The 9,563-nt window shown below is 45.7% G+C and overlaps 1 protein-coding gene across 1 annotated transcript in view; it reads right to left on the minus strand.

The window, feature by feature from the left end:
• EGFL7 (EGF like domain multiple 7) overlaps positions 1-8,005 on the minus strand; it is a 30,202-nt gene extending 22,197 nt beyond the window's left edge. The window contains exons 1-2 of the mRNA XM_044993055.1: positions 7,743-8,005; positions 1,501-1,570 (exon numbers count right to left, since the gene is read on the minus strand). The gene's annotated coding sequence lies outside the window, so the exon portion shown is untranslated. The remainder of the gene's footprint in view (positions 1-1,500; positions 1,571-7,742) is intronic.
• Positions 8,006-9,563: the final 1,558 nt, after the last annotated feature.

Below are 9,563 nucleotides of genomic sequence, written 5' to 3' on the forward strand. Positions count from 1 at the left end.
CCATGGTTAATCCACCTCTACGAGCCACAGTAACTAAGTCAATGCTAGAATTCTTCCTTCAGCTTAGCCATGCCTACAAAGGGGCAACTTAGCTATGTCGCACAGGGCGCAACATTTTTCACAGCCCTGAGCAGCGTAGCTAGGTCGATCTAATTTTTCAATATAAATCTGACCTAACAAATCCTTTGACACTCCAAGAGCCAGGCATCAAAGCTCAGGGGCATAGGGCCCAGTTCTAGCAAAGATAATGGTGCTCAGCCATTCGCAGGATCGGCTCCTTACACATTACATCACACAGCAGAGTAAGATGAAAGCGTAAATGCTAGGGCCCAAATGTGTCCCTGATGCGTTTTCATTTCCTCTAACCCAGTTTCACTACAAGGAACACATCAAGCCCAATGGTCCAGCTGCCCACAGACTTCCTCGGCTTGCATGGTACTTTGTTAGAAGCCTTGGCCAACTATCAAAGAAAATGGTTCAGTCCCTTTGTGCAAACTGGGATTTCCTTTGTCTCCATCTTCCCTCGTAAAGGAATTAGAGCAAAGTAGCGCTATTGTTCCTAAAACAACTTAGCACAGTCTCCTGTCACCTGGCCGTGCACAGAACTTGCCCCAAAGTCAGCAGGAGTTGGTGTGTGAAGGAAGGTCAGGGTATGGGCCATATGGGAATATTTGTTACCCTCTAGCTTGGGTTGTTTGGTTGTTTTTAGCACATGTAGGGGAAATAGTTAGCAGATAGACAACAGCAGCTCAGAAATCGCTGGCGCCTCTGTCTGGGAGTTGTGCAGCTGCTGATTTAAGCCCAGCTGCCCCCTGTCCATAGTCACATCAGCTGAAGGTTGGTGCTACAGCCCCAACGCAAGGTCATGATGCACTGGGGCTGATTCTCCACTGCTGTGCATTCATTTACACCCGTGCAAAGTGAGCGTGAAACACAACGAGCCAGATCCTCAGCTAGCGCCCGAGCTCCATCAGCCGAGGCACTCGCCCTGCCGTTGTGTCTTGATAGCACGTTATCCCCCCTTTGCCCTGGGTGTAAATGACAGGGAGCAGGGGAGTGGAGAATGAGATGCCGTGCGTGTGATGAGATGGAGTGAGCACGTGCAAGGAGTCCGGATCCCTAGAGTCAGAGATGATAACCAAACCCATCAAAGGAAAAGGTTATTGGCTCTGATTGAAAAGGCAGTTCCCCTTTGTGTAGCATCTTGCATTACGTAAGCACGAAACAGGAATTGTTTTATTCCTCCGTCTGGATCCATCTACCCCTGGGGAATTATTGAAACTCATTTAATCTCATAAACTCAAAGCACGGACAGCCCTTCCCAAGAGCCTCACAGGGACAGTAATAATCTTAATGCACAGTCTATTATTGCAGCCCTAGTGCCTGGGGGAAAAGAACAGTGCCCGCTATGGAACTCTGCTTCCGAGTATATTTCTATTAGCCAAGTGAAAAGCTTGTCCATAAAGGTGTTGGATTTCATTTCACTGCTGTGCCACTCACCTGATCTGTTGAAATCAGTCATTTGTCATGAACGGAGGATGCTTCCTTTAAACGGCACCATGATTTCTTACTGTTGGAACAAATAAAACCACGGTTATGCACTGCCATTCTCCTGACATATGATTTCCTTGATTCAGATCTTGATCATTCTGGGCCTGCCTTCGGCTTCCTTTTGCACCCAACTCTCCCTCCGGACTATTTGGGTGAGGCAGCAGGAGTACAGGATCAGGCCCAATCTCAATGCACACTTTTAGCAAATATTTATAATGAAACCACACTACAAAAATACAAGCATATGTTGGTGGGGAATGGATGGGAAGAAGTGACTGGCGCTATTGTAGGACAGCGTCCATCCTTCGGATGGTACATTTTTTTCCTGTGCAACACAAGTCCAGGAGGACAAATTTTCACTGTGGGGTTTGCATGAGCATGATCCTTTACACTGGTATAAATTGGGAGTATCCCCCTCAAAGTCAGTGGAGTTCCACTGATTTAAATCTGGCACAAGAGGAAAATCAGGGCCTGTGTGACTTTAGATTATTCCAAAGTGCAGTTATAAAATAGGCAGGAAAATGAACATGTTTCTAAAGGACGTCAGGTGGGACCATCTAACTCAGAGCTGGTACTCATCCCCCAAGCAATATGTTGTGTGTATCCAATATTCATTCCAAAGCAATGCATGAGGCTGAATTAGCTGCTTAATTCCCAGTGAATTCTGATGGGCTTTGAACATCCACCTTCCTTCGGCTCATCTGAAGATCCCAGTTTTAAACCATCAGGACACAGCCCCAAGCCGTGTGTTATCCCATCCCAAGCACTCCTCCCGGGGAGGAATATCCTGGATTAGCTACTCTACACTAGAGCTCCATGTGGATGCTCTTATTCTGCAATGCCTTTGGGCAGTTTAGCTTAATCCACTTTGGAAGCAAAAAGGCTCCCTGAGTGGAATAAGAGCACCCCCTAGCTTATTTCACAATCGCTTCCCCAGGCAGCGGGGTATGCCATTCGCAGTGCTGCACCCCTAGGAGTATGCTATGCCAGCCCCAAACCGAGTGTGATCCCATCCCTAATACTCAGCCTCGAGCAATGTTATACCATACTCAGCACTTTCAGCCACGTGTTCTAAATCTGCCAACAAATACAGAAACACAACTCCATGGACAAGTAGTTCAGTTCTCTTTGAATTCCTAGTGCGTATAATGCTCTATCAACACTGCACAATGAATCCTCATCTCATCCCTTGGCGGGAGGTCAGCGATATTATCCCCACTCTACTGATGGGGAAAGGGAGGCAGAGCAGTTATGTGACTCACCAAAGACCACAGAAAGAGTTAGTGTCAGAGCTAGGCATAGAATTCAGGAATTGCTGGTGTCCCGGCCTGTGCTGCACCCACTACACTACACCACCCTTTGCCAAACTACATGTGAATTTAAGGTGAAACATTTGACTGGAAAATTTGGGGCCCAATTCTGTAAGGTTCCAAGCACCCTCAGCTTCAAGTCAATGAGTGGCAGATGCTCAGTTTTGCAGGCTCATTCCTTAGTTATGTAACGGAAGCGTAAAATCATACTCAGATACCAATGTGTGACTGCAGGTGGATTAATTCACTCCTAACTGCATTCACGACACACAGCTTTTAGCTTCACCTCTAACAACAACACACTAGGAAAGAATAAATACACCATAATTCAAGCTCTCTGTTATTTTATTGCTTAATTATTTCTGACGTGCATTGCAGCAATTTATAATTTTGCAATTATTTTAGTTGCTAAAATGTTTGAATTTTGGCTCCTTTTTCTAGAACAAATCTTTATTCAGGCAAACTCTCACTGACATCAGTGTCACCTAGGTAAGGACTGAGGATAAACTGATAAAAGTCTATTTGATCCCCTGTGTGTAGGGAAGCATTCAGTGCCTGGGACTATAATATTCATTTCACTGGGCCAACGCCCAGATCTTCAAAGTTATTTAAATACCGCTGAGTATCTGGGCACAAATCCTCAATTGGTGTAAATTGGGATCACTCCCATAATTTAAATGACGCTGTGATAATTTACACCACTGGAGATCTGTCCTATTGCTCTGTTAATGCTAATGCTATAGGATTTCTGAAAAGAACGTTCAGGTCTTTTAGTTCTTCAGTTTAAGTCTATCTGGATTTGATACCATCCCTAAACTGATATTCTGGATGGTTCACCCACAGTGCACCCTGCCAGGCCTTAAAAATGGACTCCTGCTACGTCTAATATTATTGTTTGTCTCAAGACCAAGAAAGAAACGTTCCTGCATAATCACTTCTTATTTGTAAAAAAGTTGAAATCTATCTGCCAATGCAGAGTCTTGTAACAGCAACGCTGCTTTCCCCACAGACGAAAATGTAAATTATTACACACTCCAAAATGCTTTACAGGCTCAGTTCTAAATTAAAAGCCAGGTTAAATTTTAAGGGTAAAATTCTTCTCTCACATCCTCACCCTCATGTCACCTGCAGTGCAGATTCTTATAGCATATGCTGCAGACATGGTAGGCGCACAGCTCTGGTGATGTCAGTGGGTTTATGTAAGGCAGACATGAGATCCTAGGCACTGAAGGCTGACTGTGGGACAAAGATGTGATCCTGGATTCCTTGCACACCTGGTTCCCAGTGACATCAGAGTTTTGGTGTGCAGCAAATGCTGCAGTAGGGCCCTGAGGGAGGAGTACAGGGGAGTTGTGGCTCTGAAAGAAAATGGTACCCTGCATATATGAAAAATGGATATGAATGACTATAGGAGACTCAGCACCAAGGCCTCGATTCAGGAAACTATTCCTATTCAGGAAGGCTTGTACATAAGAGAATAAGAACTGCCATACTGGAGTCAGACCGATGGTCCATGTAGTCCGGTATCCTGTCTTCCAACAGTGGCTGTTGCCAGATGCTTCAGAGGGAATGAACAGAACAGGGCAATTTATCAAATGATCCATCCCCGATCATCCAGTCCCAGCAAAGTCAATGGGACTTAAACATGTGCTTAAGTGCTTTCCTGAACTGGGAGGCAGTAATGGGCAAGAAAGAAAGAAAGAAAGAAAGATGCAAATTCTTAAAACATATTTGCAATAATTTTGCTACAAAATCAGACCTGACCCAGTAGTCGTTCTACACAATGACCTCTCCTGGACTGCAGTGGGGGGATTGCATGCAGCATAGCTCCAGGAACAGATAGCTAAAGTAACAATGATTCTTTAATGCTTCTTTTTTAAGATACCAAGAATTTTATTTTTTGAGGGAAAACTTTTCCAATTGGAATGCTTGGGTCTTTTAAATTAAGGAAACAGAGGAGCAACTCCTATTCCACAAAGTTTGCTAGGAAAAAAAGAATTCCCACCATACTGTTCTCTATTGAACCTGCTGTGGATCAGACTCTGATCTCATTTACATGGTGTAAATCCAGAGTAGCTCCACTGAAGTCAGTGCAACTTAAAGCAAGTGAAATTGAGATAAGAACCTGGCCCATAGCCTTTAGTCTATCAGCTCACCTATCACCCAGTGCTGGGGGTACCTCTGATCCAAAGTCTACAGTCATTAATCAGGCAAATAGGTAAATGTTTTGCTGGTGTAAAGACAAACACTCAGTGAGGACCTCAGGACTGGCCTCTTATAATTAAATACTATGGCAGTAATTCACTGAAGTCTAATTTTCTCCACCATAAAGCAAATGTATGAGCAACATTAAAATCTTTTATTATTTAGCCAGGTTTATTATATATTATTACTTATGCTCTCATATTATTTGCACAACATTTAGATGAGACAGTGATGGTTACTGTATAAAAGTCAAGAGAGAGAAACTTACAAAACATGGGTCTCTGTTGCACCTGGATCAATCAAGAGTCACTCCATTAACTTCAGTGGAATTACGCTGGTTTAAAATTGGTGTAAGTCAGGAGAGAAATCAGCCCCCATGTTTTTTCCTGTACAGTCACCCAGCAAAATTACTCCCTAAGGAAATATATTGCCCTCAATCCATTGTGGGAATCGATCTGAGTTGCATGCATGGATTAAATTGGTCCTTAAATCACACCTCTGCCAACAAATAGTTGCTTCAAGCAGAAATCGTTTTAAAATAGATCATTTTGCTCTTATGATCCTTTGATTCTAAGAAGCTGTTTCTGGTTCAAAAGTGATTGCACATAAGCATGCGCTAAATGGACCAAAGTAGAGCTTTCCTAGCTTATCGGCTTTACAAGAAGCAGATCAGCTAGGAATACAGGGATTCCCATCACTGTAGGGCGGGTATTGTAGTGGGAGAGGAGGGCAGAGAGAGATTGAATATGGGAACATCTTAATTTCTCCAGTTTGTTTTTTCTGCCATCTGTTCTCTCCCCCTACCCCCGCATTCCCTTTTTTTGTTCTTTTGTGTCTATTTTGAAGGCAGACATTAAACCTGCCCCCTTATGCTCCGAATTGACTTACTGTCGCATCGCCCATGTATATTGATTGAGACTTAGATTTCTTTATAATATAGATTCTGTGGAGGGGCAGTAGATTTACAAATTGCAGCAAAATAAATCTGTCAAAATGAGCAAGCTTCTGAGATTCAATTTCTCTTCATTAGCTGGGGGGGAACCCACCGGAGTTGAGCCTCAGATATTATTGAGGGGTGCAACTTGAGATCCCAGAATTAGACTGTGGATCACAGGGAATAATGTTTAAAAAGTCAAACAAATACACACTCTGGGTACAGTCACTGTTTTCTTACCCCACTGCTAATTCCGCTGGGATCCACAGTAGATCCAGATTTAATGATGGGAGACAGGGTCTGAGTCCAGCCACTATATCTGTGTTGCTGACTCATGCAGTCAGCTTCCCATGGCCGATGAAGAGAGTGTCAAAAGCTTGCCCATCAGCTCATCACCTACAATTCCTTGTTCTTTTATTCTTTGCTTATTGAATTCATCCCACCACCATGGCTGCACCCCGCAGAGAAATACTCAAAATTGTCTTTTCACTTAGAAAAAAAACCCAAGGAGAAAGCATTCCCTAGCATTATACTTCTGTATATCCTCTATCTCCAGTGCCAGGCATGTTTTGGGTATTACAGTAACTGACACCCAAAGTACCCTCCAAACTAAGGACAAATATTGTCCCCAAACCACAGACCGACCGCCCACCCACACTGTGTTCTGCCATGGATCAAGGGCAGTATATGGCTATACACACACTGTAGAGATATAACATCACCTACCCCTGAAATGCAGCCTCTGGGGTGAAATGAGACAGCTCTTTAGCAGCACACAGAACTCCACAGGATGCAAATCAGCCAGCTACACAGCTGTAACTTCAGATGATCTTTGACTTCTTGCTTGCCAGAATCAGATAATTCTCAGCAAATAGAAGCACACTAAATATCCAGGATATGCTGCCCCTATTTGAGATTTCTGGGCTCTTCCCAGCCCCTGGGGATCATTCAGCGCTGTATTTTGCCTAATGACTTTTTTAGTATTGGCAATTGAAAACAACTGGATCTGATTAGTAATAAGCTTTGTCCCTTGGGGGGTGAAGGGAGGAGAGAGTGGTGCATATTTGCACTGTATAGCTATGGACCAAAATGCATGTATCATACACAATACCTATAGCCCTCTTAATCATGGTACCAGTATGGGGTGTGGGGAAAGTGAAAGAAAGTAACTTTATGGAAACAAATGAGCACTAGCTGTATAGTTCTTGCCACTGCGTCTGTTTGCTCCCAGCCTTAAACCCCAGTCTTTGACCTGTACATGGACAGAACATAAATTAAACTGCTTATATTTGACCTCCACCGCTCTTCTTTTGAAGACAAACAGCCTGAGTGGCGGTGAAGTGAAATTAAAAATTTGGGCTGGATTCTGCCCTCAGAAATACTGAAGACAAAGGAATTCCTCCGGATTTGCCCCAGTGTAACGGAGAGCAGAGTTGGCCCTACGTGAGCACACTCTGCTCTTCTCGAACGAAGCCAATAATTGCTTTAAAAAAACCCTCTTTGCTGTAAGAATAATTTTTTATTGTTCTTTATTGAGCCAGACCCTGAGGTTCTTAGTCACTTTCTCTGATGTTCAAAGTCCTAGTGAAGCCACTGGATACAGACCTCAGGAACTGGCCTGTTGCTACTGGGATAATGTAGGCTCCGATTGGCATCTCTTTTAACCCTCATGCGCTGGCTTTCCTACCCATCCCCAGCACCCTGCAGCCCTTGGGCACGACGCCCATTCTGGTATACGGTACCTGCTACGTCCTCTCCTCCTCTCTGCGTCCCTCTGCAGCGGCCATGTGAAACAGGCCACCTTCTCCTGCTCCAAGCAACTCTCCACAACCCAGCGGCCACCTCCTCTGCTGTTTGCCCGCCGCTGCTGCATGGCCAAGGCCTCTCCTCCCCAGCTGGCTGCATCTGCTTCTCTCCGGTGCCTCCCCAGCGTGGCTGGTCACTGGTGCTGCAGGCAGGCAGGAGGTCCCTTTAGAGGTGGAAGGGAGGCTTTTTATGCTTTTCTTCCTGTATAAATCAGGACTGGAATGGACAATCCCAGACAGGACTTCCTGTGTGTGTTGCTCACTGATAACGAGCTCAGAGAGCAGAACAAACACAGCGGACAGCTCACAGTGGGCCGAGAGAGGGAGAGGGCCTCGGGACAAGGCAGACCCAGCAGCCCTCGTGGGCTCCCCCGTGACACCCCCTTCACAGCGAGGGGGGGCTAAGAGCTTCTCCAGGCCACTTCCAAGCAGTGTGGTGCTGGGACCTGCAGACTGACAGAACACAGACAGCCCCAAGTGGCTGCAGGGAGAGCCCCTCTCTGGGGCTCCCCAAGCTACGCTGAGGGTCACCCCCAGACCGGGCAGATGGATGGGGGGAGCTTTTCAGAGACACTGGCACATCTTAGCTTTTAGCAATGAACCTGGCTGCCCCTCCGGCTCTGTGTTAAACCCAGAGCCGCTGCCTAAAAACCAAGGTCCCCTGCCACCCGGCTTTGGGATTGGTGCTGGCGCTGGGTGGGAGAGCTGGGCAGCTGAGTGGAACTGACCCGCCCCCGCCCTCCATCCCGGAGCACACCCCGATGCTTTCCATGGACGGTCTGGCTGCACTCGGGCCAAGACCAAGTAGGACTCTTTCTAGACGTGTTAAACCCCTCCCGGAACATAGCATCCCTTTCACTCCCTCCGCACTGAATCTGCTTATATACTGGAGATATTTAAACACACGGGCTCTCAAGTGGCTGATGGGTGAAGAAAACCTACCCAACCCCCAACACCTGGTGAGCCAGAAAATCCTGGCCAAGCTACAACTGCGTCGGGCAGAAGACAATGAGCCTTTCCTATCTGCTTCATCGCTTGGAACTCATCCCAGGGCAGCAGTGACTGAAAGCCAGTAGCATCTGCTGGGTGTCCGGCTGCCTACACAAAATGAGTCTCAGTCAAGTTCCCAAGGGGGGGCATGCATGTCCCCAGCTGGTGGCTTGCTGGAAGCCAGTGCTCTCACATGGCTCTCTAGGTTCAGTTCAGGGCACACTGGTGGGAGAAGCTTGCACAGTCTATGCTGTGCCTGGATTTGGATTAACATCTAATTATATCATTCATTACTGTAGCTATTCATGTCTAAGTATGGAATTATACATCACAATCATTACAGGATTTTTTTTTGTAATTCTCACAATACCCCTTGGGGGGTAGAGACATGTTACTCCCATTTTACAGATGGGGAACTGAGCTAGAATAAGTGACTTGTCCCAGATCACACAGGAAGTCTATAGTCAAGCTGGGAACTGAACCTAATGGGTCATCCTTCCTCCCTTAGTATTTACCTAGCGATTGCCACCTGGCTCTCAGCATCCGCGCTACATTCACTGGGAAACAGAAGAGGAAAATATTGGCATGCATAATATTACAGCCCATCGGAACATGGGAATATTGTCCCCAGGCCAACCCGCCAATATTTTCATCAACATTTTGTGAGGATTTCAAAATTCCCCACAATTCAAGGTTCAACCAGTTGTAGCCTGTCAAAGATTGGGTGAGGGGGGTAGAAATTCATGTATTTTTCTCTTTTTAAAAATA

This window comes from Mauremys mutica, chromosome 18 (assembly GCF_020497125.1).
Source record: "Mauremys mutica isolate MM-2020 ecotype Southern chromosome 18, ASM2049712v1, whole genome shotgun sequence".
NCBI classification, from domain to species: Eukaryota; Metazoa; Chordata; order Testudines; family Geoemydidae; genus Mauremys; species Mauremys mutica.